Genomic DNA, 17,052 nt, shown 5'->3' with positions numbered 1-17,052 from the left:
TTAGAGGCCCTCCATAGGCCTAACTCGGGGACTGGAGCCCTCCTTGGGCAGGACATGGGGCCTGGAACCTTCTCTGGGCTAAACTCGGGGGCTGGAGCCCTCTCTGGGCTAATCTCGGGGACTGGAGCCCTCTCTAGGCTAAACTCGGGGACAGGAACCCTCACTGGGCTAAACTCGGGAACAGGAGCCCTCCGTGGGCTAAACTCGGGAACAGGAGCCAACTTTGGGCTGGATTCGGGGGCTGGAGCCCACACTGGAGCGAGCTCTGGTTGTACACGGGGATTGACGTTCACAATACTGGACGAAGGAGAACAGAACGGGCTAGAACTCAAATAGGGCAGATAACGAGGGGCAGACAGGTGAGGAGGATAACTAATAACAAGGAACACCTGGAACTAATAGAACTAAATGGGGACAGGAACAGGAAGGACCAAATAAGGGCAAGGAAGGCACATGGGGAGCAAAACACACACAAAACAAGGAACAGAGTCTGACAGTTGAGTTGCCTAGTTGGCTATTGTCCAATAGTTTTATTTATAGTTCAAGTTTGTGGTTGGTAAGATTTAATGTTTTTAAAAGAAGTGTCATATGCTCACCCAGGCTGATTTTATTTGATTAAAAACAGCAATATTGTGAAATATTATTACAATTTAAAATATTTTCTATTTGAATATATATTAAAATGGAATTTATTCCTGTGATGCAAAGCTAAATTTTAGCATTGTCACATGATCCTTCAGAAATCATTCTATTATGCTGATTTGGTGCTCAGGAAACATTTCTTAATATTTTCAATATTGAAAACAGTTGTACAGCTTAATGTTTTTGTTTTTCATGATTTTTTTAGAAAATGTAAAATCTTTTGTAACATAAATGTCCTTATACTTTCACTTATGATCAATATAATGCATCTTTACTGAGTAAAAGTATTAATTTCATTTTTTTTTTAAATCATAATGTCCCCTTTGTTTTTAAGGTAGTGTAGGTTTATATATCTTTTTTTTAATTATTATTTTAAAAAGGCTGTACTTTACTTAGTATGCTGACAGTGTGCTATGCTTTAGTATTTAGACAGTTTGCACAGCAAAATCCTGTCAGAAGTCTTTTTAACTCACCCTCCATGAATCAAGCCATACATTCGAACAGATAACAGAAAAGCTTTTTTTTTTGAGAGCCTCACAACCTGAGAGTTTTGTTTCTTAAGAAGATAAAATATTATTTTTAAATATACCTGCAGAACTCTGTTTTGAACTTATGTGAATGCCTTCTTAAAATGTGTCCAGGGCCAGGTGAACCAAAAGCAGCAAATTTTACAGGGTTTCCTTAAGACCGATTAGTTACTTCATTCAGGCTACCAACTGCCTAGTCAAATATTTCATTTTGCTCATCCCTAGTACTGTTGCTAACGGTTACTCTGTATTGTAGCCTACATCCCAAAAGATGCTTTATAGAGGTTTAAAAGGTGAGAATATATGTTATAGTTTAGGCAAAGAATCTGTGCCCGCTATCAACTGCCAGGGAAAACGGCTCAGAAACAATCGTTTGTTCGCCCCACCCTGGAGTTTGATAAGCAAAACAACAGCTGGCCCTTTCACTAACTCCCTGAGATACGACTATATCCAGTCAGGCAGAAGCATCCCTGGACGGAGGGGGCCTTTGGGTAGAGCAGCTAACTCTCGTACACCCTGTTTGTGTTGGGGGTATCAGACGTAATTATGAGGATTCAAAGGTGTGGATTCGATGTCTGACCGGAATGGAAAGAGAGGGGAGCAGGGGACAGAGGTATGGGGTGAGGAGATGGCTGGTGGGTAATGGGATTAGGTGTAGCACTTTCCATGACACACGGAGACAGACACCTGACACTTGGCCTGGGACTGAGATGGAGGAAGTAGGGGACAGGAGGATTAATTCCGCCCCCATATTGGAGATGTCATTCCCGAGGCAATAGGGGCTTTTGGGATAGGGCTCGGTTTCGTTCAGGTTCTGCTCGGCTGGGTCGCCTTAATTCTTTTGGTTTGTTTCAGGAGAAAAGATTGAGGTTTATCCTTCATTGGACATCCAGTGAAGTTGTTCTTCTGACGATTTGTTTTCTAATTGTGCAAGAGCTTGATTGAGTTTCTTGTTGGAAAGCAGTTCGACAACTGTCAAACGCCAAGTCATTGAAGTGTTGGGTTATCTTTTGAGCTGTTTCTCTGCCAAGTGAGATTTTGTGGATGTGTACACTCTTAAAAATAAACATTATTTGTTTGCATTCATAGTTCCATGAAGAAGCTTTAAGATAAATTGAATCTTTCCATTGCACAGAAGGTTCTTTGGGGAACCCAAAATGGTTCTTCTATTGCCCTCTTCTGGAACTCTTTATTTTTAATGGAATAGTTCACCCAAAAATGAAAATTCGCTTAAAATCTACTCACCCTCAGGCCATCCAAGATGTAGATGAGTTTGTTTGGAGAAAGCATTACCTCACTTGCTCACCAATGGATCCTCTGCAGTGAATGGGTGCCGTCAAAATGATAACACCATCATAATAATACACAAGTAATTGCCATGACTCCAGTCCATCAATTAACATATTGTAAAGCGAAAAGCTCCATGTTTGTAAGAAACAAATCCATAATTAAGAAATGTTTAACTTCAAACCATTGCTTCTGGCTAAAATAAGAATCCTATATTCAATACAGTATATTGCTTCTTCCAGTGATAAAGTAGTCTTGTCTAAATCAGGAGAGAAATATGCACAGATCAAGCACAGAAAACAATTCTAAACAAATATGCATATATATTTTTCTGAGAGGACAACAGGAGATTGACTTTTTCAATGGAGGAAGGGACTGGGATTTTGGCTGGAAGTTAAATGCCTAATGATGCCTTTGTTTCTTATAAGACCGGTGGACTGGAGTCATGTGGATTACTTGTGGATTATTGTGATGGATTTATCAGCTGTTCGGACTCTCATTCTGACGGCACCCATTCACTGCAGAGGATTCATTAGTGAGCAAGTGATGTTAAATTTCTCCAAATCTATTCCGATGAAGAAATGAACTCATCTACATCTTGGATGACCTGATGTGAGTAAATGTGAGGTGAACTATTCCTTTAAGAGTGTACCAACATACAAACACAACCTTTATTGACTCACGCACGCTGCTAGCTTGATGGCCAAGGAAAAGTCAATAGTTTGAGAGAGGATGGACTGTTTATTCAGACAACGCACCACAGTTTTATCAAGGCCGGGGTGCGAGGACAAACAAAAGACCTCATGTTCTGTTGCTATGGCTATAGCGTAACTCTCTCTTTTTGTTCAGCCCGAGGAGATGAACCTGTGCCTGCTAGCACCGTCACCTGCTCCCACAGGTGTAGATTGGGTTGTCTGAGACAGGGTCAGACACCCAGGGGTCACTCTTTGTGTCTTGTTGATGGGTTGTAGAGGCTCCTGAGAATGAAACACCATCTCTAATGATCACTTTGGTTTCACAGTTTTAACCGTTAGCCATTAAATGTGTGAGGTGCATTTCCCCACCAACACCACCTCAGTGACAAAGTGTTTAAAACTCTCTTTCGACCCTCTGGCACAGGCCTGTGTCGTCAGGTTTTGTCACTGAGTGAGATTTCCAATTGAGAATTTCCATACAAATTTAAGGTTTTCATTTGGAGTTGCAATGTAGTGGTTAGAGCATGTGCTCCAGAGATGTGGTTCTCACTAGTAATACAATAATTAATAAAAATGGTAATGTGATGTTATATTCTAAATTCAGGGTCTTGAATCTACCATACACCAGTGTTATTTTAGTATTGTTTATACTGTTATAGTAGTTATTAATATAATTTATAACTTTAGGTTTTCTGTATAAACATATGTCAGTTATTTCTCATTTTCAGCATTTCTAAGATTGATTTAGCTTACATTTTTCATGTAATGTTTAGATATTATATACAATTACTGAAAATGGTTTTTAATATACAAACGTATGCTATTTTGTAAAAACTGTTAGCATGCTAAAATCTTCTCCAAGGATGTTAATTAATATGAAATACCAGTGAAAAGTGTCTGGTTGATATATCCCTATATCAATTCAACTAGCCATTCAGATGCATCGTTGACTAGTCCATTTCTAAAATACTAAAATGTACACATGCTTAATTTTTATGCAGGTGATGATATTTTGACTAAAAATGACAAGCTCATCTTTTTAAAAAAAAATAAACGTATGCATGGATGAATCTCTCACAATAAGATCAATAAGCTGCAGTATTGTATTATCCCTTTTCCATTTCCTCTCCAGTAATTACTCGTTACTCTTCCTGAAAACCAGATTTAATTTTTAATTTCAGACTTCATATTCATTAACCTGTTTTAGAACTCAAACAAATCAGTACATGTGCACAATATCACCTTTATGACAAAATCAGTGTTGGTTGTGAATAATTGTTTTTAAATGTAGACTCTCTTTTTTTATTATTTCAGGATTTATGAAGACTGGCAGGATGTTTCGCGGTTTCTTTGTGAAGACGATTAGCTTTGTCGGTTACACCGTCCAGTATGGCTGCATCGCTCACTGTGCCTTTGAGTATATTGGCGAATTTGTGTCGGTAAGTTTCTTGGAGCTGTTTGGTCAAAGCATTCCCACTGATAGTAAAAGAAATACATTTAAATGTTTATTTCTACCAACAATTCACCTACAACAGTGTTCAGGACCTTCCATGGAGCCCACCATCACTAACCACGACGTGGTTTTTTCAGAACGAGTAAGCTGTCACCTCTGTTGAATACAAAAGTGAGTATGAAATGCTTACTTTAGCTTTTATTCGACATTTGTGACCCTGGACCACAAAACCAGTCTTAAGTGTCAATTTTTCAAAATTGAGATTTATACATCATATGAAAGCTGAATAAATAAGCTTTCCATTGATGTATTAGGATAGGATAGGACTATATTTGGCCGAGATACAACTATTTGAAAATCTGGAATCTGAGGGTGCAAAAAAAAATCTAAATATTGAGAAAATTGCCTTTAAAGTTGTCCAAATGAAGTTCTTAGCAATGCATATTACTAATCAAAAATTAAGTTTTGATATATTTACGGTAGGAAATTTACAAAATATCTTCATGGAACATGATCTTTACTTAATATCCTAATGATTTTTGGCATAAAAGAAAAATCGATCATTTTGACCCATACAATGTATTTTTGGCTATTGCTACAAATATACCTGTGCTACTTATGACTGGTTTTGTGCTCCAGGGTCACATTTATTGATAATACTGTCATGCATAATCTTTTGAGTATCTGCTTTATTTTGACCTCACCTGTTACATTCTTTCAGAGGGGATATCGTAATAGCCAAAAGTCCTTTTGATCCAAAAATGAACATTTGTAAACGAGTGATCGGCCTGGAAGGGGACAAAGTTTGCACTAGTGGACCATCTGACGTCTTTAAACCACACACTTATGTGAGTACCTGCTGTATCGCACCTGACATCAGCTCTGCTTGAAGGAATGATTCCTTTTCCATAAACCCATAGACACTTTATGAAGTCCTTTACTACATCATTTTACAGTCCTTCTGTCTCTCTTTTTTTGTATAAACCACTGTGTTTACTCTTAAGGTGTATGCATTTGAATTTCACATGCTTTCACCTTCGTTGGGTAAAACGTTTACCTTATGGCAACAACAAATGCTTGTTTCTCAGTTATTGTTCCAGAGAGAGCATAGCCACCCTGTCACTGAAATAGCTGTTATTGCTTTTTTTGTATCACTTGTTTTTTTTCCACCTTGACTATGTGCGGTTCTGGCCTGTAATTTTTCCCGAAGCTGTTAGTGTTAGTGCCAGATGAGTAGAGCAAGTGATGAAGAGAAAGGAGAGAAAGAAAGGCCCGTCACCGCAGTCATTTAAGGTAAAGAAATACAAACCCTCAGATGAACAAGGACCCGAGATTGTAGAAGTTGGCTCACTCTCTGTACTAGCCATCCTAAACCCATTGCAAAATAATTAAGACAGCAATGTACTGATGCAGTCTCTTCTACTCTTAAAATGTTTGAAAAGTGATTCAAGTATGAAATCTTAAAATGCTAATCTAATTCAATAGCAATGTTAACATACTGAGTTTTAACTGCTCTTCCTTCTTGCATTTATTTGTGTACTCTATTGATTTTTCTTTCTAATGCTTATCATTTTGTCACAGAAGTTGTTTTGTGTTGATACTTGTTTATAGCTAACAGAAAATGTGACATGTTTTCTATAATTGAAGTAATGCTGTTATAAGTCAGATCTGTAACTTTGTGGTATCTAATAACATTGAAATATCAATGTTTCATAAACATTTTTTTGAAAAGAGTGTCTTGGCAAGTATGTTTAAATACTATCTTTAGCATGGCAGGGTAATTTGTTTGTTCCTATATATAAAATGCCTTTGCGTAATCAATCAAACTGCTTTGAGCAGTCAATCAAAGATAGAACATTAATAACTGATTTGGCTGTGATATCCTAGGCAGCTGTTTTCACTGCATGTCTCCAAACCACAACATGTTCCTGGGAAAGATCTATAAACAGGAGAAAATGTGTGATAGTTCAATACAGTGCTGCAGGAACTGATCCTGAAACTTGCATTAGTTAGCGTTTGTGAATTGCCATCATTCTGAAGTCAATGGGTTTTTGTTTTGTTTTGTTTTTTTCACTCATGATTTTAAGCTTTTACGTGTCTTGAAAAAGGTGGTTACTAACTAGTAGCTAAATAGACTACAGAATTTGTTGAGGAGGCTGAAGAGTTTAACTCATCTACTCACTAGTCCATATTTACAACCTTGTTGTATGCTCATGCTCTCACAATCAACAACAGTAACCATAATATGCTTCTAACATGCTTCCCATTTGTAAGATCGAAGGCAGGGTTGTCAACATTTGTGTTTGGTCACAGTATGGTGTGATTTCTCGTATGCTTAGCTGACAGACAGGACAAAAGCTTCGATTCAGAACAGCAGATGATGATGGGCTGAGATTTCTTGTGGATGGGATCAAACATATGTTTCCATGCTAATGAGAGTCGACTGCAAGGCGACTCCATGCTGACATATGTTTATAATCACGATTCTTTCGCATTTGTCAATGATGCATTTGTTTGCAATACAGAAGGTCAGCAAATCACTTTATGGGTCATATTTAGTCATTCCCACACATTAGTGCATTAAACGGCTTTGTTAGATATCTAGTGTGATTAATTGAGAGTATCAAATCCTACAAGATTCTATGGAATTCTTCAGGAGATTCTTTGGAATGCTACTTGATGGGGAAAAACGATTTGAAAAATTCTTTAGTTTGGTCAGTGCCAGATAGGCATCTCCATACTGTTATGTTTATAATGACAACGTGATGTGTTGTTCATCCTCTCCTCACATATAGAGGGGGTGGAGGGGACTTAATTAGGGGCTTGACAGCCCCACTCTCCCTGTGTGATGAGATTATTCCTAATTGATGTCAGTGTGGATCAGGCTTCGCTCGGTTGCAGGCCCAGCCTGGCAGGTCTGTCCGTGGTCTAGACCCATGGAGCAGCTCACGGAGGCGTGGCTTCACCCCTCACCGAGAGGATAAAGATGGTGGGGTGGGGGGGGTGCGAGGCCCCAGCGGTCATTAAAAATGATCAGATGAGCAGTTAAGTCATGTGAACTTTCTCACTGTTAGGAACTTCTTCTTTATCCTCTAACCCGGGGAGAACCTAGGGTTTCAATACGGTGTGTTGCATATGAATGCGTTTCATAGTGGGGCGAAGGATCATTTTAGATGAGTGTGGCTGCAATCAGAATAAATTGTACTCGTTTTCTCAAGTTAGCATGGTGGTTTAAAAATTTGGACCAAATCTGCTGTAATCTAGGTACCTAGAGGGCATGTGTGGCTGGAAGGCGATAACCTTCGGAATTCCACAGATTCCCGAAGCTATGGCCCAATTCCCTATGCCCTGATCCGAGGACGCGTTTGCTTAAAGGTAATGAGGATACAGTCTCATTTCTTGACCTATACACTTCCCCAAAGGCCAAACCACAAGCTTTTTGAGTTTGAATTGTTGCCCTTTTATGTAATATTTTTTAATGAGTCTCAAACAAGCAGTACAAATGATCCTTTCTTAATTTTTGAAATTGCAAATAAATGAACTCAAAGTATAATTTAGTAAGTGTCTCAAAAATTGAGTGCCGTCTTCATCAAACTGTTTTCGGCTGTCGACTCGTATAGCATCATGTGCCCATGACCCTGTAAACAGGTCTCCTCACCTTCTGTCAGGCCCTGATTGGAAAGTCAGAGGCAAATTATATGGGGGTGGAGGGTCTTACAAGGACAAGATGTGTTTTCTCCATTTTTTTGAGTTGGAAAATGTATGTTTGAAGTTTAAAATAATATAATGCATAGTATGTTCATAAAATTTACACTTTCTGAAAAAATTTACAAAAGCTGTCACTGGGGTGATACCTTTTCAAAAGCTAATAATATGTGTACCATTTAGATACTAATATGTGCACTTTAAGTGCTAATATATACCTTCAAGGTACTTATATGCACCTTTTAGGGTTAAAAAAAAGGATACCACCCCAGTGACAGCTTTTTCCTCAGAGTATAATATAAAATATTATATACAATTCATAAAATTTAATGCTGCTTTTTTTTTTTCTTGCTTTTTTTGTTTTGCAGTTGTGGCCCCCACATAGTTTTGGCATATTGGCTGAAAGTCCAAACGACGGGCGCATTTTATGAAGAAGCTGTGTTCATGTATAGTCGCAATGTAAATGATATTTTTGCAATGTTTTACAATAAATTCATATTTATAATTCATGTCTGTTTCATTGTTTAGGGCAAATAAGAATTTATGATATTGAAAAAAACAATGCATCATATCATCAGCAACATCATGCTGCAATTAATGGTTTAAAATGTTAATGAAGAAACTGCATTAAATGCTAGGAAGATCTGGTAAGGTTTTAACACAGACTTGTGTTGTTTCAAATAAGTTTCACAACATTCATTAATGCAGCTGAACCATAAGTAACAAGTTTTTTTTTGCATATAAACATTTTCACCAAAAGTTATAAATTGACTTTTTAAATGGGAAGGCACCCTAAAATAAGATTAAATGAGAGTACAGAGACTAAATTTGATTAAACTTCCTTTTTAACCATTAAAAATTATAATGTTTTTAACAGTTCTAACAATGTGACTTAATATTTTTTTGTGTATTTTATATTTTATTACATATTTATTATTTAAAACCCACAATTATTATTATTTTTTTACTCTGAGTCAGAATAATGCTTCCATATTGTTTAGAAATGCAGTTGTGTGGTATAAACACATTTCCAGACATACTGTAATACGCTATATTGGCATTGTCTTTTGACCCAGATGTAGAATTTAATCATGAGTAGCAGAATTTTTGGTACAGATAGCACTTCCACTTGAAAAAAGCCACCATTTTTTCTTTTTATTAATTTCTGCTGTTTGAGAGAGAGAAACGTATTAAGCTAGATACTTGTCTTCAGTGTTGCACAACCTTATATCCTCCTTGATGTTTGAAACATCATATGGGTTTAAGCACACCTGGGATGTAATCCACTATTGAAGGTAATGATTAATAAACTTAATCATAATTAAAGTCCAAAGAGAGACTTCTTCTGTGGTTCAGACCCTGGATCACAAAACCAGTCTTAAGTCGCTGGGGTATATTTGTAGCAACAGCCAAAAATTGTATGGGTCAAAATTATTGATTTTTCTTTTATGCCAAAAATCATTAGGATATTAAGTAAAGATCATGTTCCATGAAGATATTTTGTAAATTTCCTACTGTAAATATATTAAAACGTAATTTTTGATTAGTAATATGCATTGCTAAGAACTTCATTTGGACAACTTTAAAGACGATTTTCTCAATATTTTGATTTTTTCGCTCCCTCAGATTCCAGATTTTCAAATAGTTGTATCTTGGCCAAATATTGTCCTATCCTAACAAACCACACATCAATGGAAAGCTTATTTATTCAGCTTTCAGATTGATTAAATTGACCCTTATGACTGGTTTTGTGGTCCAGGGTCACATATATATAAAATGCCTTTGAGTAATTAAAGGATTTGTCAATCAAAGATAGAACATTAATAACTGATCAAAGAGAGACTTCTTCACACCTTCATCAAAGACAAACTCCCTCAGTTGCTCTTTCTTTCCATGTTTATTGGTGTGTTTGGATGTGTGCATTTAAGGTAATGAGAAATTGAGGTCTTTCTTTCAATGCAGAATGCGTGCTTTAATCAAGGTTTTAATTAAAACTTCAGAGCGTCATTTGATCTCAGCGCAGGATGAGTCTCTCTTTGGATGATGCTGGCTGACATCAAATGTGAGACGACGGTCACAATTTCTTTTCAATAACGTGGGTGTTTGCATGGGATGAGCCTCTTAATTTGGCTGAAACTTGCTGATCTGAGGTCAGATTTGTGGTTTCTATTGTTGTAGTTGAGAATGAGGTTTGTGGAAAGGGAATTTGATCTTAGATCAGTTCAAAAGGGAAACTTCTGCCAACATTGGATTTCCCCCCCGGTGGATCCATACCAGACAGATGGCATTGAGGGGAGACAGACTATTGGCGGCTGCACCAAGTGTGATGTCTGTTGTGATCAGACCGGTGAGGATAATCGATAGACAAGCCCTACTGATCAAAGCCTTTGATTTCAAATGTGAGCCAGGCTCCCAAGTTATTGTAGAAAGCATAAAAGTAAAACAGAATAAAAACACATTTCTAGGTGTTAATTAAAAAGTCTTTGTCCGTGACCAAATGAAAAATACATGTACAAAAACTTACTATAGATATTATGACAACCACCACGGTCATTTTAAATGATTCTTAGCCACTTTTACACACAAAACTCATTATACAGTAACAGTGCCTTTTCCAGTTAATGTACCACATGCATGCAGCAGTTTTCAGCCTTTTATCCATATAGCTACCGTTCACACTTTTTAAATTTTTTTTAAATTCTGTATCCATATAATGTGAATGGTAATCAAAATTACAAATTTCAAACTAGAAGTAGCTTAATTTGAGTGTTGTCAAACGATTAATCGCGATTAATCACATCCAAAATAAAAGTTGTTGTTTACATTATATATGTATGTGTACTGTGTATATTTATATTGTATATATAAATACACACACATACAGTATATATTTTGAAAATATTTACACGTTTATACATTTATATATTCATATTCTTATACTTTATATTATATATAAATGTATTTAATATATAAACATAACATATTTTTCTTAAATATATACATGCATGTATTTTTATTTATATATACATAATAAATATACACATACACACATATATTATGTAAACAAAAACGTTTATTTTGGATGTGATTAATCGCGATTAATCGTTTGACAGCACTACTTAATTTAAAACAATAGCAGACTTGTTTTGATCAAATCAGAATAATGTGATAAAAATACAGTCAATTATAAAAATATAGGCAATAATATTGTGAAAAAATATTACAATTAATAATAACTGTTCTCTACTTCAATATGTTTTGAAATGTAATTTATTCCTGTGATGCAAAGCTGAATTTTTAGCATCATTACTTTAGACTTCAGTGTCACATGATCCTTCAGAAATCAATCTAATATGATGATTCGCTGCTCAAGCTTTTTTTCTTTTCTTTTCTCAGTATTCTTCAAAGTTGGAAGAACAGCATTTATTTGAAATAAACATCTTTTGTAACATTATAAATGTCTTTATATCATTTTTTTAATTTAGCAATTTAATGCATCCTCACTAAATAAAAGTATCAGTTTCTTACCAAAAATAGCAAGACCCCAAACTTTTTAATAGTAGTATTTATTTAATTTGCTTTTTTGTTCTTCTTTCCCCATGTTGCATTCAACACAATTTTTTTCTAACATTTTGACAGTGGTTCCTGTTCACACATGATGTCCAAATAGCAAAATGCCATTACATTTATAGAAAGGGCTGTATAAGTTTGCTAGGAAATGTTCAAACAAATGGCATACATGTATTTCTCCACAGTGGAGACTGATATAAACATAGTAGATCTCAGACCTGAGGCACCCTTATCAGAAGAGCACAATAGCAGTGTTGAGGTCTGTGGCGTGAGTTTGCGCTGCTGTGTAGAAGTGTCCTCACGCCACAGGCATTCGACACCATTACTGTCGCTCTCCTCGACTAATAGTGGCAAGAGTGCTGCGGAGGAACACTGTACACTCCTAATGGAGGCCAAAGGAACATTTTCCCCAAGGCCTGCAGAGATGGGCAGGGGGTGAGGGGAAGAAAAAGGGGGCTTAAAGGGGCAAAAGACCCATCAGTTTGCGTAAAGGCAGGCTAATTCTGACAGTCCTGACCCACATACCCCCCGTGGGTCTGCGTACAAGCACTCCTGCTCAATGAAAGCATTTTTTTTTTGAGAAACAAGAGTCTAAAGGACTGAACACTATTTCTTATTCTTGTTCCTCTTGTTTTCAGACTTTGTCCTCTGGGTCCTCGGCAGTAGTTCTTATTTCACTGAATAAATGTGTCAAATGAAATGTGGTTTTCTTCTTTAATTAGAACTAATACCAATCAAGCACCACCTCCGACCCTGTCCCGGCAGTTTCTCATTGGTGATCTCCAGAGAATCAACCACAATTTCCAAGCTCTGATTGGCACAGTGCAAGAATAGTTATTTTATTCTTTGTTGATGTTTTATTTCTCTCTATAAAGTCTTCGGCTGTTTTGTATTTGGGCATAATAGTGGACCTTGGATAAATAATTCTCACTATTCAGTTGATGTTTAGTCTTGAAAGTGATTTGAAGAACTAAGTCCCACATCTTAAACTTGATCCGCATCTAAAGCCAGATCATGTATGATGGTTGAATAAATTATTAAATATTAAATAATATTATTAAATATGTACTTTAAAAGTTTGATTTCAGTGAAACAATCATTAAGCTTTTTAAAATGTCTTGTAAATGCTTTAAAATAATAATAATAATAAAACTTTTGATTAAATTCAAAATCAATAATTTACCTGACTAAAAATGTATCACTGGTAACTTGCAGAAATATGCTTGAAACAAATGAATGACTATTGAATTTTCATGTTTATTTTCCAGTCCCCTCAAGATTATAGGAAACTGAAGAGTGTTTAATAATCTTGGTGAAACTTTTAATGGAGAGAAGCTGCTATCAGACTCCAGCAGACCTTTCACAAAAGGTAATCGATCCAGGCTTTAATTAAGGGCAGCATTAGAGAACCACCTTCTAGCACATTTAACACAGCTTTGATGTTCAGTCATTGATTTAATTACCTTAAAAGCCTCACAGAGCACTGATACGCCTTCACAGATTCAATGGAGAGGACGGCATTGACTCGTCAGCTTGAGAAGTTTGAGAAACCGGAGGAACCAGCAAAACCACCTGTGTTAAAGGACAGTGTTTCTAACTCATGTCTGTCATGAACCAGGAGTGATGAAGTGAGTTTCCAGTGACAAGCAGGGAGTCTGTCCACACTGAATGCTGTGTACACAATCACAGTCAGCCAGACATATTTGACATTTAATATATTTAATATGTGGAGCAGGATTTTGAACCAAAAAGATATTACTGTGAAACAAAATGTTTGACTGCCTGTGAATGATTGTCCTTCATCAAGGTCCAGACTCTACCCGGTTGTCAAGTCTTTAAAAAATTATATGACCAATAAGTTATGACAACATGAGATTTTACATTACTTTAACTCATCAAAATAAGTAAAGCAATTATTGCTTTAATTTATAAGATATACAAGATATATCTTAAACAACTCATTATTTTAAGCCAGTTTAATGTAATTTAAGTTGAAATAAGTTACACAGCTAAGTAGAATGTACTTAAAAATTTAAGGCAGCAAATTATTGTGTAAAGTGAGGGTTGTTGTTGTTTTTTCCCCCAAAATTTTTATGCCATGGAACCCCAAATACATGATCACCTCGTGGGAGACCCTTTTTTCTTCATATATACAGTATATTTTTAAAACCAGGTTTTAAAACCCCTGGTCTAGTGTGACATTTTAGTTGGCTCATAGCTATGTATGTATATAGGCCTATTCTTATTTTTTTTAAGTCTATTTTTGAAGGCCTGAAATAAGCTAACTGGACCAACAGCTCTTCCTGAGTTCTAGGTGAGCCAGACATTACACCAGTATATAACTAAATTTCCACTACTTTTCTTTGCATGGAGGTCTACAAAATTAAGTCATGATAACCACGTACTTTATAGAGGATCAGTACAGATAACACTGGCAAGGGTTTGACAATGTGTCAACTCAAGAGAAATCACAATGGAAGCCATTCTGGCTGAACTCTATCTGGCCACTTTCCATTTAGTTGTCTATTCCAAAAACTCTCTTGCTGGGCCTAATAGTTATTGAATAGACAAATACTTAGTAGAGGCACTTTGGGTTGGTATACTGTAGCCCACATCTTTAACCACTAAAATACCATTAACAATATAGAGACTTAAATGGCACATCCAATCCGATTAATTTGGAACCATACCTGCCAACCACAGCCTCAGCTGTCAGTCATTTGACAGATTATAAGACAGATGCACTTTATTTACTGGTGTTTCTTTTTTTCTGAGCCTCAAATGAGAGAATATTGTTGTTTGTCACTGGTATGTCATGACATGATGACATTTCTTTGACAGAACACTTAACAGCATTCTTTTTTCTCAGTTTTTGTGAGTTTGTAAGTCCAAGACATCAGAGACAGAATAATAACAACATGCTAGAAAATGTGCAAATTTCAAATAGATTTTAATTTTTTTTGGATGCAATGTATTGCATTGCAAATTATAACGGAAGTTTTGTCATTCAAAATTACTGAAATCTATTGTGATTTGCTGTTAAGATAAAATTACATTTGATTAGGTCATATAAATATAACAATATAAATATCTAAAAGGAACATTCGAATCCTCATGTCATAATAAGAATAAAACTTCACCGTGATTTTTACTGAATACATAAATAGTAGATTTATAGCACTAACTATAAAAAAAACCTGGTCAAAAGGTGTTGTTTTCTCAGAAATAAAATCGTCATCTGGTTCTCTTTGGCAGCAGTTGTTTGGGCCGACATGCATGACTGTCTTTCCAACACTGCTGGCCCAGCCAGTGAATAAGGCTAAAGTGATGCCAAATTTCCCAGCTATTCCTGCCCTTCCTTTACCAGACCAGTGAATCCAGACCTTCTGCAAATCTGGTGCTGTGGCAGCTTACTGACTGATCATCAATCTTCCAAAAGCCTGGTGGGCCCCGGTAAAGCCCAGTGAAATGAGCGCCGCTGGGGATGATCAGTGGTTTCTGGGTCTGCTCGGGTTCGGATGTGGCGGCACGGTGAACGGCAGATGGGTTTGAGTGCAGAATGAGCCAAGAGGCTGACAGGAACAGAAAACTGAATATTTAGCTGTAATTACAACAAACAGATTGTTTTATCATGAAAATGAAAATAGAGTAAACAGGGTTTAATTCAGTTGATTGACTTGCTTTATATCTATCTATCTATCTATCTATCTATGCATGACTGTCTTTCCAACACTGCTGGCCCAGCCAGTGAATAAGGCTAAAGTGATGCCAAATTTCCCAGCTATTCCTGCCCTTCCTTTACCAGACCAGTGAATCCAGACCTTCTGCAAATCTGGTGCTGTGGCAGCTTACTGACTGATCATCAATCTTCCAAAAGCCTGGTGGGCCCCGGTAAAGCCCAGTGAAATGAGCGCCGCTGGGGATGATCAGTGGTTTCTGGGTCTGCTCGGGTTCGGATGTGGCGGCACGGTGAACGGCAGATGGGTTTGAGTGCAGAATGAGCCAAGAGGCTGACAGGAACAGAAAACTGAATATTTAGCTGTAATTACAACAAACAGATTGTTTTATCATGAAAATGAAAATAGAGTAATTCAGTTGATTGACTTGCTTTATATCTATCTATCTATCTATCTGTCTATCTGTCTGTCTGTCTGTCTGTCTGTCTAGATATCTAGATAATAAAAAGTTGTAATATAATCAACTTTATTAATATTGCATGAAGAGAAAAAATTTCCTTTGAAATGTGATGTCAGGAAAATCCTGTCATGCTTGGGTTAATATCAACCTGATCTATACAAGGTGCGATCACATGAATTCATTTGTTTGAAAATGTACATTTTTTAGGAAAAAAACTAAACCTAAACTAGCTAAAGTAGCAACCATCACTGGGACATATATCATACAAAATCATACAAATTAAATCGTACAGATTCATTTGAATTAGCCACTAATTTGCCAAAACATAAAAGTTACGAATTTCCAATGGATTGTGTTGGTTAATTTGTTAAAGCTGGCATAAGAATATATTATTAAGGTGGAAAGTAATATAAGAACAGGCAGAAAACGTGCTGCTGTTTAAGAAAATGAAAAGACAAGATAAAGATGCTGTGCATACATGCATGTTAATAGTTTTGTTATTTCCTTTACAACTTACTGTAAATGATAACACTTAATATAGAAAGTCTTTGTTTTCAAGATGAGATGTTTGCAATTGTAACTGAACAATTGTGTTTCTCCATTATAATTATTTTATTTGCATTGATAACAAATGTCCATGAAAAAAAATGTTTGGTGTCTTTTCTGTGTTACTCTCAAGAAAAACATACAAAAGCTCTCTGGGGCAGTATCCTTTCAAAAGGTACACCTTTGTATCTTATTTACCCCTAAAAGGTGCATATTAATAGCTTAAAATTTGTGATATTATTGCTTAAAGTGTACATGGTACATAATGGTACCTTTTAAAAGGGTGCCGCCCCAAAGACAGCTTTTGTCCTTTTTTTCTGTGAGTGTACAGTCATGTGGTGTGACACAACTTAAGTGAAATGCAAATAATTCTGTAGTATTCAAAGAATGCAGACAGTGCACACTCAGGTCACTCCATTCTGTCATAATGGACTTATTCAACAGAGCGTTGCTAATGCAGGTACACACACACACACACACACACGTCGGT

At 36.4% G+C, this 17,052-nt stretch overlaps 1 pseudogene; it reads left to right on the top strand.

Moving 5' to 3' along the window:
* The window catches only part of LOC107728087 (mitochondrial inner membrane protease subunit 1-like), a 14,764-nt pseudogene extending 6,001 nt beyond the window's left edge, over positions 1-8,763 (top strand).
* Positions 8,764-17,052: the final 8,289 nt, after the last annotated feature.

Source organism: Sinocyclocheilus rhinocerous, unplaced genomic scaffold (assembly GCF_001515625.1).
Source record: "Sinocyclocheilus rhinocerous isolate Xijiao unplaced genomic scaffold, SAMN03320098_v1.1 scaffold1779, whole genome shotgun sequence".
Lineage (NCBI taxonomy): Eukaryota > Metazoa > Chordata > Actinopteri > Cypriniformes > Cyprinidae > Sinocyclocheilus > Sinocyclocheilus rhinocerous.
This window is presented reverse-complemented; position numbering and strand designations above follow the sequence as displayed.